The sequence below is a fragment of the Cyclopterus lumpus genome, chromosome 18 (assembly GCF_009769545.1).
Source record: "Cyclopterus lumpus isolate fCycLum1 chromosome 18, fCycLum1.pri, whole genome shotgun sequence".
Classification (NCBI taxonomy): Eukaryota; Metazoa; Chordata; class Actinopteri; order Perciformes; family Cyclopteridae; genus Cyclopterus; species Cyclopterus lumpus.
The window spans coordinates 7,232,111-7,248,352 of NC_046983.1; the positions used below are offsets into that span (position 1 = coordinate 7,232,111).

At 43.2% G+C, this 16,242-nt stretch overlaps 1 protein-coding gene across 4 annotated transcripts in view; it reads right to left on the minus strand.

Moving 5' to 3' along the window:
• kdm6ba (lysine (K)-specific demethylase 6B, a) overlaps window positions 1-16,242 on the minus strand; it is an 85,170-nt gene that overhangs the window by 19,149 nt on the left and 49,779 nt on the right. For 2 of the 4 annotated variants that reach the window (XM_034557592.1, XM_034557594.1), the window contains one exon: window positions 11,001-11,062. The gene's annotated coding sequence lies outside the window, so the exon portion shown is untranslated. Of the gene's footprint in view, window positions 1-4,123; window positions 4,587-11,000; window positions 11,063-16,242 lie in introns of those variants that run through there. The other 2 variants (XM_034557595.1, XM_034557591.1) reach the window with 1 other exon arrangement.

Consider the following 16,242-nt stretch of genomic DNA (forward strand, 5'->3'; position numbering starts at 1 on the left):
CGGAGAATCCAAGGCCTGTTTTACAGATTCCTTAGATACCAATGTTGTAAAACTTTCAGGCCATGATGCACTCTGGTATAGTCATCATTTATTTTCCCGACGTGTTTGAGGTGGGTAAAAGTAGTCACAGGAGGTGTGTGTGGGAGGGGGTGTACAAAAATAAATAAAAAGGAAGAACATTCTTTCCACGGTGTGTGTGTGTGTAACTTTGTGTATGAGTCTCTCACACACACACACACACACACACACACACACACACACACAGTGTGTAGATCTGCACCCTCCCCACCGTTGCCTCATCATCGGTGGCAAAGAGCCAGAGATAACAGAGAGGAACTGAACACTTTCCCTTTTTCTCTCACTCGGCTGGATCGGCAAACAGGACCTAAACACCCCGCTACTCTCCTACACAGCTCTATTCAACCACAAGATATATTTCTTTTTTCTTCTTCTTTCTAATATAATTTTTGGTTCTCTGTTCAAAATGCTGACCATGTTTTACATCAGTCTATTTGCTTGGCCTGAGGCTGCGATTGAATCAATGCCCGCTCTCAGGAAGTTCACTTTTCAGCTTCTGGTCTGAATTATGCCGATCTGTTTTTCCTCAATTCTCAGGTCTAAAACACAGCAAGTCCAGAAGTGCATATATATATATCAAATCAATCAATATTTATATTAAGTAATGGCCTCATGGTTGGCTTTGTATAGCTAGCGGCAGCTATAATTCCAAAAGATATCCATTTTGAGAAACCACAGCAGGCAGACTAACACTGGGGTGTAGAATTCCACACTTGGTTGAATGAAGTTGAGTTTCCCCCCCCCCCCCCCCCCCCCCCCCGACCAAGCTCTAGGGCCCAATCCCCACACTCACTGAGAGCCTTAAACCCTCATGGACTTTGCGGGAACGCGCATTAAAGTCTGCAAGGGTTTAGTTCTGTCCCAAGGTCAAACTGTTGACCGTTTGAGCTCTCTCACAGCCATTTTGAGCCCTTTATGAACCCCTTTCTGCAGACTTTTTTTCTGCAGGAATTACCCAAAATTCATAGCACGGGGACATTAAAAACACGAGGGTAACCAGTGGAAGCATGGAGACATAAAAAAAAAAAAAAAAGGTAAACAAAGGAGGAGGGCACGTGGGTGATCAGACTGGCATAGTACAGAAACATTAGGGATTAAAGATGGAACATAAAAACACAAACAAAATTATACAGATGGTTTATTCATTCACCATTTATTTTCGCTATTAGTACAATTTTGAGAAAAGCGAGTAAATAGATTAAATGACAATTAGCCTAGAAAGCCTGGAAGAGGTTCAAATTGGAGAGTAACAAGTATAAAATAGATACCAAGAATTGTACATAACATGATATGACGTCATCATGGTAATGTGATTGTTGCAGCAAAGTGATGTCCCATATTTACACCATTTTAAGCCTTTACAATCTTTCTTACGTCAGATACGTCCCTGAGGGTTTGGGGTTCAAGGCTTTGGGGGGAGAGGGCGTGGGCCTAACGCCTTCATCCCGCTATCCGGATAAGCTCGGTGTGTACATGTGAAAATGGGGGATTTCAAATAGTTCCCTTTTAAATGTTCCGTGTCTTGAACATAACCGCTGACGTTAAAGGTCGGGAAATTCCTCGACTGGTTTCCAGCCATTGTGCCAGCTAACACTTGGAGGAACTCGTGTTTTCGAGCTGGGGGTGGGGGGTGGGGGTGACACCCTTTACTGGAAAGGTTACGACACCCTGGTGTCACACAAAAAGACGCTTCATTATGACACCCAATCACTTCCCCCACTCACTTCTCTTTGAAAACACACACACACGCAAACACACTATTTGTTTTCTGTAGCAGCAGAACCCCCCAAAAGCTGATGGACTGTCACACGGCCAAGACAGGCACACAGCTCTTGTTTCATCACCATCAACTGTCAAAGTAGCGTTAGATGAGTAAGCACTGGTAAGCACAGTAAGCTAGCCTACTGACCCATTTCCCATGCCAGCCACACACATAAGGAACTATCTTAATTAGATCAAAGTAATCCTTAAATTTCCTTGGGACATCTGTAAAACCCCTATCCAAGCTTGAATGGGTAAAGAAGGTGTGGGTGGGGGAAACTGTCCTCAGACACAGGCTCCTCTTCTGCTTACTCAAGTTGTGTGACTCACACTTTTGTTGAGTTGGCAGCCTTATTTCCAACATCATCTCTCGCTTTCTCTCTCCTCCTCCTCCTCCTCCTCCTCCTCCTCCTCCTCCTCATGGCCCGTGTACCACTTTAATAATCTTCCATGTTCGTCATCACTCATAGTAAAATGGGCGGCGATTGTTCATTCACCGGCTCGTGCACACTCCCATTGAGATCACGGGACAAACGGGGGCGGGGTGGAGCGGAGGCAGCGCGCCGCCTGCCAAGAGTGTGCGCGCAGCGATTTGGAGCTTTAACTTTTTTACAACCTCCGACATCAGACGTGAAGACAAAACGCGCCGCTGGTTTCGAAGCCGATCAATCGGACTGATAGGAAGTAAACCTTCAAAGGCTTTCTTTTCTCTCTTCTCTTCGCGACCCCATGCCAGCAGACCCTGCTCTTCCTGATCTGGGCTTCTTTATTGGAGGGCAATAAAGGGACAAATAAGCTCCCAGCCACAAATTTTCATCAACTGCTTGTCCAAAGACCAGTGGGGGGAAAGGTGGATGTTAAAGGGGGTTTAACGCGTTGAGGTAATAACCACCAATATCAATAACGTCTATACAAGGGTATTACCACGCCCACCAAACTACTCGAGACCGTATAGTCGTTTAAATTACATCTTCGTTTTTTTACATTTCGTACACCGTGTACAATTTTGGTGCCAAGCGATCAAAAACAAAGACATGCGCGCAAGCTGCGCGTGTTTCGGTGCGACGAACTGCCATAAGTGAACCCAGCTGACTCCTGTGGGCTATTATCGGCGAGGAGTAGGATAAAGCTGTCAGGAATGTGTTTGAAAGTCAAAAAGTCCCTCAAGTTTGAACTAGTGTCCCATGTAAAAGTAAATAATTAGATAGCAGATCACGTTGACCCAACAATACCGGTCAGACTTGGCACACTGAAACACAGACCTAAAGGACAGTCCACAACACCGCCCCTCCCCCTCCCCAAAACGAGAGGTGATGCAAATCACTTCCTTTCAATCCGGCCCTTTGTGTGCGTAAGGATTGACTGGGGGTGGCAGCTATCCATTCACGTTATACGGCTGCCGACCTCAGTGATCCTGCCCACCCCCACTCCAACTCCAGCAGAGCCACACACACACACACACACACACACACACACACACACACACACACACACACACACACACACACACACACACACACACACACACACACACACACACACACACACACACACACACACACACACACACACACACACACACACACACACACACACACACACACACACACACACACACACACGCACACACACGCACGCACACGCACACACACAGGCGTGAGATCTCCTTACACAGGCAATTTTTTCTCCCTGTCCTCTAGCTCTCCTTTTCTAGCCATCAGGAGTTTTCAAGGTAACAATGACCAAACTAGGACCAGGGCTGTCCCACAGCAATATCCAGGTTTTATGAATAGATGCAGCTTTTTAGACAGACCCACCAATGTGCTAAATTATACACTGGAAAACATAAACAGTCTCAGAAGCCCATGGACCCCAAATTCACAACAAATCCAATTTACATAAATGACTCCGATCCACGTGCACTGAATGATTAAACATGTCCGGTAATGATGACCGCGCGTGTGTTTGAGAGGAAACAAACAGAATCCCCCCCACACACACGAACACCTCATCGATTATAGACGATCAATTGTTCTGCTTTAATCAATTACAATACTCCTTTCGTCGCTCCCCTGAATCACAACAGAGCCTATTTGAATCCACAGTATAATGTAATCGGCCATATGATGTCGGAACAGCTCGACACAGTGAACAATATAATGATTATAAACTTACTTTTGTATGACCACTAACTTGCCTACTTACAATCAAAACAAAGTCGTCTTGACTCTTAAATGTACCCCCCACCCCCAACCCCCGGTCCACAAAGCAGCAAATAACTCACCGCTCATTGAAGGAGAAGACAACAAATGGACGCTCCAGAAAACAAAACAATTTGCCGAATATAAATATAAATATATCCGGTTCTTTGAGGGTCCACGGTATCCCTTTGTGGTCGGCGTATCCGCAAGTTTGGAGCTCCGAGTCTGCAGAGAAATTCCCGACGAGCCGGTCTGAGCGGAGAGCAGCTACAGCACCGTAATCCTGGTAAGTCTCGATCGCTTTCCTCCCGAAACAACCGTGAAATATGAGCCAGAGAGCGACTCCGGTGTGTCCGTGGTGCGCTCGTCCTCGTCTCTTTAGTGGGGTTATTATTCCGTTCGATGGCCGCCTTGCCGTGCAGCGACAGCACCGCTCGCTCGGGTCTCTGTAGCTCTCCGCGTCGAGCTCCTTCTTTTTTCTCTTCACACTCACCAGCAGCCAGGCGGGGATCGTATTGCGCTGAGCTCTGTTTTAAAGGGACAGAGCCACGCACATTCAACCACAGGCACATCGAAACAGAGGCGCGCGCCCGCCCGCTTTGCGTGACGTCACCGCACGGCCCCCGGAATTCCCTGACAGCGCAAACTGGCACCGAGTCCAGCTCACGGTACCGGAGCTGCTGCTCCTCCGCTCCTCCTGAGAGCGTTACTCATTTGTACCTTTTTTTTGTTTATTTTGTATTTCACCGTTTGTTTTAGGCAAACTCGAAGAACAGCACGACGGCATATTTCCGCGTGACCATCTATTTTTGGACGAGAAAGAGTATGTTACCCCCTAAACCATATTACCACAGGAAGTCAGAAACAGTATCGCTGTTATCATTAGATTTAGTGGACTATAAATGGGTACACTGTAGAGTTGTAATGGTTTTTTATATATACTTGCACATGTAAATAGGAAAGTCCATGTTTTAAATTAATACATAAGAAAGATATGATAATCAATAAGGGATATTATGAAGAATATTCTGAAGGAATGTGTTTGGGAAACATGGGAGAAAAGTCACTGTCACTGTATAAGTATGTTACTGTAAAGGTGTAATCACTGAATAAGTATTATTGTAACTGTATGCTGATTGTTTTATGTTTTATAGTTATCATAACTATAAAGATGACTCAGGTATGAATGGAATGTAATGATCCAAGGAGGCGTAGTCAAAGTAGTGGTCTCCCTAAGAGACTGGAAGAGAGGCATTTATTTGGAAGGAGCCCATCTTACTGTTTAGGGCCGAAAGGGAAGAGATAAGGGAAGTAGCATTGTGGTTTATTGCTTAGAGAAGTCCGCCTCCTTGTACTGTTAGGCAAATAGCATGCTGTGTAGTTGAGGTATATGCATGCATACCTGATACTAACCAATGGAGAAGCTTTATGCTCAGTGTATGGATTGTACTTAACCTTTTGAAACTCTGTAAGGCGTGGCATTTGTCCTCTCACGTGAAGGCGGTAGACAGTTAACTATTTTAACTGATTTTTATTCCTATAAATCGTTATTATAGTCTGTGGACCCAACGACACGTGAGCGCGCCCGGCTGGGACAGAAATATATGCTTATGATCCTTATTCTTTTATTAAATACTTTATATTTTAAATTACTGGTCAGGACATCTTTCAAAGCGCGGGAAGCTCAGAATTTCGGTTGAACTTAACAGTTACCCCCTAAACCATATTACCACAGGAAGTCAGATACAGTATCGCTGTTATCATTAGATTTAGTGGACTATAAATGGGTACACCTATCGGCTATACAGGCTTAAAGTTCTCAAATAAACGTATGCAGGGGTTATAACATTCACTCTAGATTGTATCCTTGTGGGTTAATAAAGCAAACACTGAAAAAAATGGATTCTTAATCTAAGCCTCTCCCTATCTTAGCTTATTTTACATTGTACCTGATATATTGTATACTACATATTAGTTAACAATTTCTACGCAGGCACTTTTCATTAAGGATTCATGAGATGAATACACAATTTAACCATGATTTATGGATCAGTTAAGCCATCGTAAAAGAAACATTTGGGTTGCCAGGTTGGTGTTTATCATTCACTATTTGTTAATAAGTTGCTGTCATAAATATATTATAACTGATACAGTATACATAGATGATTCATTAACCACCAATAAAGCCATTAGTTGCAGCTTATAAACATTTATAAAAAGGTACAATGTTAAAAGATGGCCTGTTTTCCTATGCCATACTACTCCCCTGTTTTGTATAGTTCAGTGTTAAGTTGTTCACAAATAAAACATATCTATATAGATATGGATGTTTATGTAGTGATGTCGATTTTTATAGTGAGATATATAATCCACTGTGAGTATTGTGCATAGAGTATGTGTAAAGAGAGAGAGAGTAGGCTGAACAATATCTATGTAATGTTTTTTTATATTATCGGAATACAGTTCACATGGCTAGGACTATAAATAAAGCCTGAGTTATGAGGCTCATATATTTTCTGTTTGTGTCCAGTGGGGGACAATAACATCTTACATCTCATGACTGTGCACGCAGTAAGTACAAGACCTATATGCTGTGTGCTCATGGGTAGCCAGCTACGATCCTGTGTGGGATAAACAAAGCTTTGAAAAACACAAATGGGCCTCTCTAAGGCCGGAAACATTTATTCCAGCTCCTTCTCGCCAAAGTAACCATCCTGTACTCTGTAATAACGCCAAAAAGAGCCACACTGGTACAACCAGCAGTATGTGTCACTGACTAACACACAAACCCAGACACACACGTGTAGCGGTTATATCTAGAAAGCACAGCCTCAGCAGGACAACAGGAGGCTTTTAAATTAGCTGCAGCAGGGAGGTTGGGAATGTGTCATGGATGATGCGGAGACGATGACATACACAGTTTATTTATGGTCATGATAATTCCAATAAAAACAACATAAACAATACAATACAATCGGAACATAATGAAACCTATATGCCTCAGTACAAATCAGTGATGGCTCTCACTGTCTGTTTCTTCTTTCTCTTATCAAAACAGGTTACTCACAGTCCATTTTCAGATAACTGAAGGCATTTCTACTTCTTTTAGTATGCATTGAAGAGTGACAAGAGATGTGTGTGTGTGTGTGTGTGTGTGCCCGATTCACACCCCTAATGAAGTAAGTGGATGGCATGTGTGGTATGTGCCAGGGTGGATCTGGAGTCTATTGTCAAGTGACAATGAATGTTCAATAATGTGTTTTTGTGTTGCGAAAGAGGAGGGATGCAGCACAGTGGGGGTCTTTATGACACTGAAAGGCAGCGTGCTTGTATATGGATGTTTTGTTTTCACTGTGTGGAGAAACCAGTAGCCTCTTGGGACGGATCCAGTTCATACAGTAACAAGTATCCTCACTGCAACTCTTTAAAGTGTGTTGGCCAAAATGGAACTATTAGCAGCTGCTATTGTGCCTGCAAAAGTAAAAAAGCTTTAATTTCTCAGAGACTGAACAAAAGCGTGTAGCAGCTGAGAAAGTCCCAGCACGACGATACGTCGGACATTTCTGTAAGAAAACTGTTAAGGTCATTAAATCCCATATGATGTAATTACATACGCAGAAAACCTGCACCCTGAATTTAATAATCAGTATGTGCATTAGAATACATCAAGTCAGCTGGAAAGACTTTTCATAACATCATCTGGAAGCTATTATACCCTGAATGGCCGCAGTCCTTAATTACCCATCATGGAGTTTTAAACCAGTGCATTCTGTGTGTAGGCTATATATTATGTGCGTCTCATAACGTATTTTGTCCAGTCTATTTCTGCACTGGTCTATCCTGCACAAAAATAGCCCATCAGTACTATTTATGCAAATGTTATGCTGCTCATGCTGCTTGTTTCTTTGAGGGTGTATATGGAGTTATGTTTTTGGTTTTGTTTTCATCTTAAATTGTATTGCATTCTCCTATTGCCCTCAGTGCATGATAATATTACACCATATCTTCCATTAGGTGTGTGGATTGTCTCAACTGTGTGACTTTTCATGTTTTTATGTGTGAATGTGTGTGTGTCAAAGTGTGTGTGTGCGTGTGATAACACTTTGAAGAGTGTGGTGGAAGACCATTAGTTCTCAAAATTGAACAGGAAGAGGATTGCTGATTGATGTGGGCATTAGTATACCACACACACACACACACACACACACACACACACACACACACACACACACACACACACACACACACACACACACACACACACACACACACACACACACACACACACACACACACACACACATTATAATGTATATAATAAGAGTCTGAGAATATTAAATGTGTGTCTGAGCTCAATTCCCATCCTTCCTCTCCCAAAACAAGGGAAGCCGAAGCAGTACAGTCTGTCTCATGGTTCCCAAGTGTGTGTGTGATTGTGTGTGAGCAGCAGGAATGGACAATAAGGGAACATGATTTGTGAAGCACTGTGTTTAAGTTCCTGCGGCTCATATGCTATCCTGTATTCATGTGTTGAATGGAGGCAGACGTGTGTAATTAAAGAGATTGGGGACAAGGACGGCTCTGTTCTCACACTCGTGTATATATATATATATATATATATATATATATATATATATATATATACACATACATATATACATACATACATACATACATACATACATACACACATATATACATACACACATTTAGTTTAGCAGTTCTCCCATGGGTACAAGCCCCCAAATTCCTGTCATATCAACCACACAAACACATAACAAATAATAAACAGACAGTGCGTAATACTGATGAGGTTCATACACAGCAGCAGTAGAAAAGAGAAAGTAAGCATGAGTGAGTGTGTGTCGTGTGTGTGTGTGCTCTGTAGGAGACTTTGTCCCTGGTACAGATGGTGCTTCTCAGCCTCCGATATGTAGGACTGTGTGTGGGACTGTGTGTGTGTACGAATGTCGCATACTGTGAGTCAGCCTTTTGGGTACACGAGAGACCGACAGACACGATAATAATCACCTCCACGCACATACTCACACCACAAGGAGACAGAGCCACACAGGCAGTCAGACAGACTGCCTGGCTTAAGCACACCCACATATAGCCTCAATGTAGCCAGCTGAAACGGAGCGCTACAGCTCTAATAATTAGGGCCCGTATTCAAGGGGAGAGGGGCCGACAGGGAGCCCGGCTTTCCGTCTAGTTCCTCAAACAACTGGCTAATCCTGACTGTAGCTCTATGATAAGCTAAGCGCTCCAGTCCTGCTCAACATACTCACTATCCCAAAGTTAGACATCGTGAAAAGCAAACTCCACTTAGAGGAGCTTAACAAGCTCAGATGGCTCTTAAAGGAATACATCACGTTTTCAGGACATCGTCTAATTATGTCAATGTTTCTCTTAAAAGCCAAAAGCATGGACACCAAAAATCATTCATGTGTCCCTGGTTGGTAGAATCATCATTGGTAATAAAGAATAATAATTTTAACTCACACTATGTGGAGTTAAAACAAGCCGAAAACATTGACAAGCGTGGACATGAGCTTGAGATGTGACAATTGACATGGAATTGAATGTGATTTAGTAACTTTAGTACTTTTAACTACATAGTAATCAGTAGTAGTAGAACAACCATACCTATCACTACTCTACTTGTTGTGGAGGGTGTGAAAATCTTTCATGTACACTCATAATAAAAAATGCAAACACTGATTGAAATGAAAGGGCGGCTGTGGGTCCCAGTGGTTCAGAGGATCGGTGTTCGATCCCCACTCAAGGCCCGCCCTAGTCAATGTTTCCTTGAGCAAGACACTTAACTGAATTGCTCCCTGCAACTGTGTCTACGGTCTATGATTGTAAGTCGCTTTGGATAAAAGCGTCAGCTAAATGTAATGTCATATAAATGTGTTGCTTTGTTGTTGTTTAGAGCATTGTCTGGTATCTCAAGGACAGATGCTTTTGCTAAAATTAAATCTGGATGAATGAAGTATTACTTTAAGAATCCCCAGGCCAATTGTGATAAGTAGCAACTAATAATTATTTTCGATAATTATTAACCTGACGATTATTCTCTCAATTATCCACATAATCGTTTGATGTCTGGAACATTTGCAAGACACTTAAGAGCCGTGAACCAGGGAATATGTGGTCTTTTTGATAAAAAATATATTCATATATAGTTCACTAATATCTTCAAATCATTTCAGCTCTAATTATACCACAACAGTAACAGTTATGTATATTTCTAACATGCCAGTCTAGACTAATGTGACCATCTTTCTGGTATCCAAAATCTACTACACACTTACTACGACACGCGTTTTGCTCGAATGCTTGTTGCTGGCAGAAAGGGCAAATTATTGACCTTTTTCTTTCTTTTTAAGAGCAGAGAGTTTGATATCTGACTCGGAGGTCTAAAATAACACAACTCTGAGGACTTACAAAAGACCACACATGCGCACGCACACAATATTCAAAGGAATAGTTGATTTTGTGTGTGAGAGATTGTAAAAAGCAGCAGCGGTCCATTCACACCCATGATTTCACAACACACTCATTCCTTGAATGAATGCACTCTCTCTTTGTTTTACTACTACTCCTGTCTTACTCACTCTCTTTTGACACATCTCACCCTGTTCCCTACCTGTAGCCTATACTACACAATGGAGCATGTGTGTGAGTGTGTGTACATACTTGTATGTGCTGAATGTACTTCGGTTTTACCCGTTATTACTATCTAAATGCAGAGGGTGGACAAAACAATCGAAAAACCACACAACTTTAATAGTATTTTGAAGTCAGTAAATCCTTATTATAAAAGCATACAATGAGCACTGCAGTGTGTGTACATGTAGGCGGCGTTGTGTGTTTGGGGATGCAAGAAGTGACGGGAAGATGCAACCAGGGGAGAGGGAACTGTGTCAGCAGTAGGCTAAAAGAGATTCTTACCTGGTGATCATGGGTAATGTAGTCTGTCTTGTTTAGCAGGTCACCATGACACCTCCCACCTCCTGAAACCACAACATGGAGGAAGAAAGGTCAGCCTAGAGGTTGAACACTGTAAACCACAACAGCGGGCGGGAGCTGGACACAACTTCATTGAATACTGTTTCTTTATTGGTCAACAAAGTATATTCTGCCATATTTTGGGTCTTTTCCCAGAAATCTGTGTTTTATTATTATTATTTGTCTGCACTGATGTGTGTTGGGGACAATAGAGTGTTTCTATATTCCCCTTTTGTCTAGGTCAAACATGTCTGTGACATTCCAATGTGAGTTGAAGCAGCGGTCAGCAATTCATCAGCGCTTTAGTCAAGGGTTAAAAGATCAACACCTTCTTCTGCTCGCACAAGACAACCAGAACAGTTTTTTATTCCAGACGCTTGTTTTATCATGCTTATGCAATGTTTGCCCGCTGTTCTGTGGTCATGATGTTGTCGGTATGTAACTCAGTGTGGCTTATGAAATGTATGTGTCTGTGTGTGTGTCAGCCAAAATACACAGCAGGCCCTGGACCAGCGCTGTGGCCATCTGTGTGTGTGTGTGTGTGTGTTCCTTATGTGCTGCCTGTTCGGTGATTCACGGTGTCAGTACTGGGCCTCATGACTGAGAACAGGTGGCACTCTGTTGTTCCTCCACGCCCCCAAAACGCACACACTCACTCACCCCCCCTCCCACACACACACCTCCACTTGCACCCTGAGAACACACAGCACCTGTGATTGGTGCTCAAACACTAAACCGGACATGGTTACACACAAATGCACCACACAGACCGATAAACAGGGAAAGAGGGGAATAAGTTGACGCACACTTTACTCGCTCTCTTATAGACTAAGAATGGGCCCTTTTAACAAATGGTCATGGTTGACACTTGCTGCAACATAAATATCACCGCCTCACACTTCATGCCAACCCATCAGCCTGTCCCCTCTTCCCTCCTCTCTCCCTCTGTAACATCAAAGTGACCTTTGACCTAAAGTCTCAAAGACACTGTGTTATTTTTGCTTTGTCAGGAATATGATAAAAAACATTTTGTGTGTCTGTACTGTTGGTCAATGACCATGCTAAGGTGTCAGCATCGAACAGCACAGTAAATGATCTACTTATGAAACATGGATGAATTTGGTGTCAGATTCCACAAAACAAAGCTAAAACACGCTCTCTTTCTTTGCTCTCATCTTTCCCGACTCATTCTTCTATTTTCTTCCCCTGACTTTCTTTCTCTTGCGCTGATCTTCTACCTACAGGGTTGCAACATAAAACATACCCATTCTTGGCGGCTTCCATATGTTTCTCTATTGAGATTGTATACACAGAAACAACGCATTATACATAGCCTAAGGCAGCTTGTGTGTGTGTGTGAGACAGTTGTGTCAATACGAGTCAAATATAGCTGGCTCAGTCTTCCCTGATCTTGCAGCCTGGTGGTTAAGGCCCCAAACCTTTGAACTCCAGGTCAAAGGTCACACCCCCTAAAGGGCCACAGCTGGCCACACTGTGAAGGTGGACTGGCTGTATATGTGTGTGTGTAAGTAGGTGGGTGAGGAAGAATGTGGGTGAGCAGGTCCACCTTAAAAGAAGGCATGCCAGAGAAAGCAAGTGTTTGTGTTGGAGGCTGAATTGTTGCCGGGGTGTACAATATTCCTTCTGACACATCGAATAAACATCACTAGCTTTGACATCATTATTTGACCTTGATCGATATCAGGACTGTGGGCAGTGAAAGAGGGGGAGGGTTCGAAGATAAAGAGACAGTTAAAGAGAGAGAGAGACAGACAGAGAGAAAGAGAGAGAGATAACAAAATTGAGAGGGTGAATAGGGAGGTAGGGCAAGGCATAAAGGAAATACAAATTTAGAACAAAAGGTAATGAAATAAAATGTTTGTACTTGTAAAGAAAAAGAGAGCTAGATAAAGACGATGTGAGAGAGATCACGAGAGAGACAATGAATGGCTGAGCGATCAACAGATAGAAAGATACAGAAAGCAGTCTTTATCATTTTTTCTGTAAAGGTTAACCCGTGGGAGCACCTCCCTTTGACATTAACCAGCACAGGGACAGAGGCAGAGGGGTGGAGCAATGCAGACTCTGCTCAGAGGTGGAGGCTGAGAGGAATGGGGGGAGGAGGAGGAGGAGGAGGAGGAGGATGGAGTAAAGTCCTTGAGCTGGACAAAAGATGAAAAAGGAGGAAAAGCCGGCATAGGTTGAGAGAGATAAGGAGAGAGTGAAAACAGAATAGGGCTGGTTTGAAGGGGGAAAGGAGAGAATTTATTGTTAGAATTGTGCAAAGTCGTCGAACCTGGCATTCAGAACAAACGGCCCGGCATGTAAACGCAGGGGGATCCGAAAGTATGTGGCTAAAGGCACTGTTAGAAGACACAATTTGACAACAGAATGTTGACAGTAGACATATGCAGTTCATGTTACTAAGAAATGGCCAATGCAGTGAGTTGCTGACCCGATGCTTGCTGGAGTTACAGCAAGCATCGGGTCAGGTTCAACTGTTATGCTGTCTTACGCTTGATGGAATACAGATTTACCGCTTGTGTTTCAGTATTACTGTATCAGGATTTCAAAAATATATATCCGCACACCTGAATGTGTGCAAAGTTTCAGTTAAAACAGCCTTGTTAACCAAAAATCTATTATTTTTACGGTTTGTCATTTTTGGAATTTTCACTATTATTCGACAGTCACCAGTGAAAAGGCAGACAGGCGGGCGAGAGAGAAGTATGACATGCATCAAAGGTCTCTGGCTGGTACAATCTCAGGGACATGGAGATCATGTGGTACGCACTCGGACCATTGGCTTCCACTATATATATATATATATATATATATATATATATACATATATATATATATGGTATATAAATGATACACTCCGAGGACCTAGGTGCACTGATGGAAAAGAAACACCTTGAGAAAACACACAGTCCTCCAGGTCATTAGGCAAACACACACAGTCTCTCCTGAGAAAACATTTAACCGTCAAATGTGCTATTGTCTCAGAAACACCAGACAGTAAAGGCACACCCATGTATTCCAAACCCTAAACACACGCACACATTTGAACATGCGCGAAGAAATTGTACACATGCTGTACACGTGCAACGCAGTCCAATTGATGCAAATGCACAGACTTGCTGTGTGTTGTAAATACTGACCGTAAACAGTAAAAATCAGCTTTTGGCATTAACCCAATGCCAAAAACCCACACACACCTCAGCGTGTTTGTGCCTGCATGGCGTGAGTAGAGTAGCCATAATTGGGCTGCTCGAGCCTTTAGTCACTAGTGATTCACTAGGTCTGTTCAAGTTAGGGCAACAAGCTTCATACCTGCACACATACACACACACACACACACACACACACACACACACATACATGCACACGCACAGACACAGCTGGCTGCTGCAGGACTGGTGGTAAATGGCAGTTTTCTTCAGTGCCTTTAAGTCTACATTCACTGTTTTCCTGTGTGCCTCTGGGCCATGGCCATTTGTCAGCTGTTGTGTATTTAAAGGTGGTCCCTCAGAACACGTTAAATCCTTCAATAAAGCGTCAGCAGCCTGGGGGCGGATACTACAACACAAGCGCTATTCAGCATGCATCAAGGAGCTCATCGTGAGCGTGGACACTTTGTTTTGTGAACAACTTCAGATCTCCTTGGAATGCTGTTACACCGCATCCTGAACTTGTGTGTGAGATCAGGATGCGGGCAGATAAGGACATTTGTAGGAGGATTATATTGTTTAAGTTGTTTGAATGACAGGCGGTGGTTACTTCCCCTCTTTGGTGGTTAATTATACAGTAAAGCAATGACAAATAGGCATTCGTCTGTCTTTGCATTTTTTTTGTTGGATGTGTTGCTATTTAAAAAAAAACAACCTTTTGCTATTATATCAAATGTCACGCTACTCAGACCAATAAACTGGATTTTAAATGAGTGCAGAAAGCATTATTTTGTGTGTGTATGCATTGAAGAAGCAGCAGGTCTGTTTTCTGTCACATCTGCCACACGTGCATGCGTTCGCGAGGCCAGAGCTGGCAGGGCTACAGACAGCGAGAAGGAGTGTCATGTTGAGTGTGGTCGGGGCTGCTTGGCTTGGTGAACTTCTGCCACATGGCTTCAGTAAAAGGTCATGGTCAAAACCATGCCTGGCCCACAACCGTCACACCCACTCCGACTCCCACAAATGCACAAATGCTACAAACGAATGGATAGACGAGACAGACAGACAGACTTCCTCTTTGGGGTAACGCAGGAAAATGACACCCACTCAAAGAGGAGGAGGGTGATAGACAGAATCACCGACTAGAGCCACCACCCACGCGCACACACACTCACACAAAAGTGTCTTAAAAAAAAAACAGCAGCCGTGAGTCCAGAAGCAGCCAAATAGGAAGACAGACAGACAGAGCAGGAGACAAGAATGAAGAGTAATACATTGTGTCTAGACAGATGCTAATGAAAGCAGCCGACTTTGGCTACTGCCAAAATCAAGTGTGATTATGTGTGTGCAAGAGAGTTTGCGTGAAAGATGTTTGGCCAAGCGTGTGCAAATGAATATAATGAACATAACCCTTTTAACAATTGTCATGTGCTGTTTTTCCCTCACTGTCCTTTCTTTTTTGTCTTGTGAAGTCAATCCTCCATAATTAAACTTGGCTTTGCCGTCAAACCCTGAAGACTTGTCAACCCCATGCCTAATAAAACCTTTTAATGCAAGATAAACATGAAAGAAAGCAACCGGGCTGATCGCTGATGCTTATGACATCAGAATGAGCAGGCAGCCAACATGCCTAAACTCGCTTCGCACGCACACGCACACGCACACGCACACGCACACACACACAAATGTGGCCTGAGGCACCACCTTTATGGAAGCTTAACCAAAGTACAACACATTGGAAAAAGAAGAAAGTAAAGTGATTGTTTTGTTGAGGGTGATCAGTGGTGGGACCGATAATCAGTCATAACAACAGCACTTTCCTAACCCTCTGTGTGTGTGTGTGTGTGTGTGTGCAATATGAAGAGGGAATAAGTGGAGTTCATGAGCAAGGTGTGTTTAAGGCTGCAGGCATACTGTCTCTGGCACTATGTGCGTGTAACAAAGTTGGAGAGTGGTCAGACAAGCCCCGCCGAGCCCACATACCAAGGAAGAGGTGCTAAACTGTACTATCC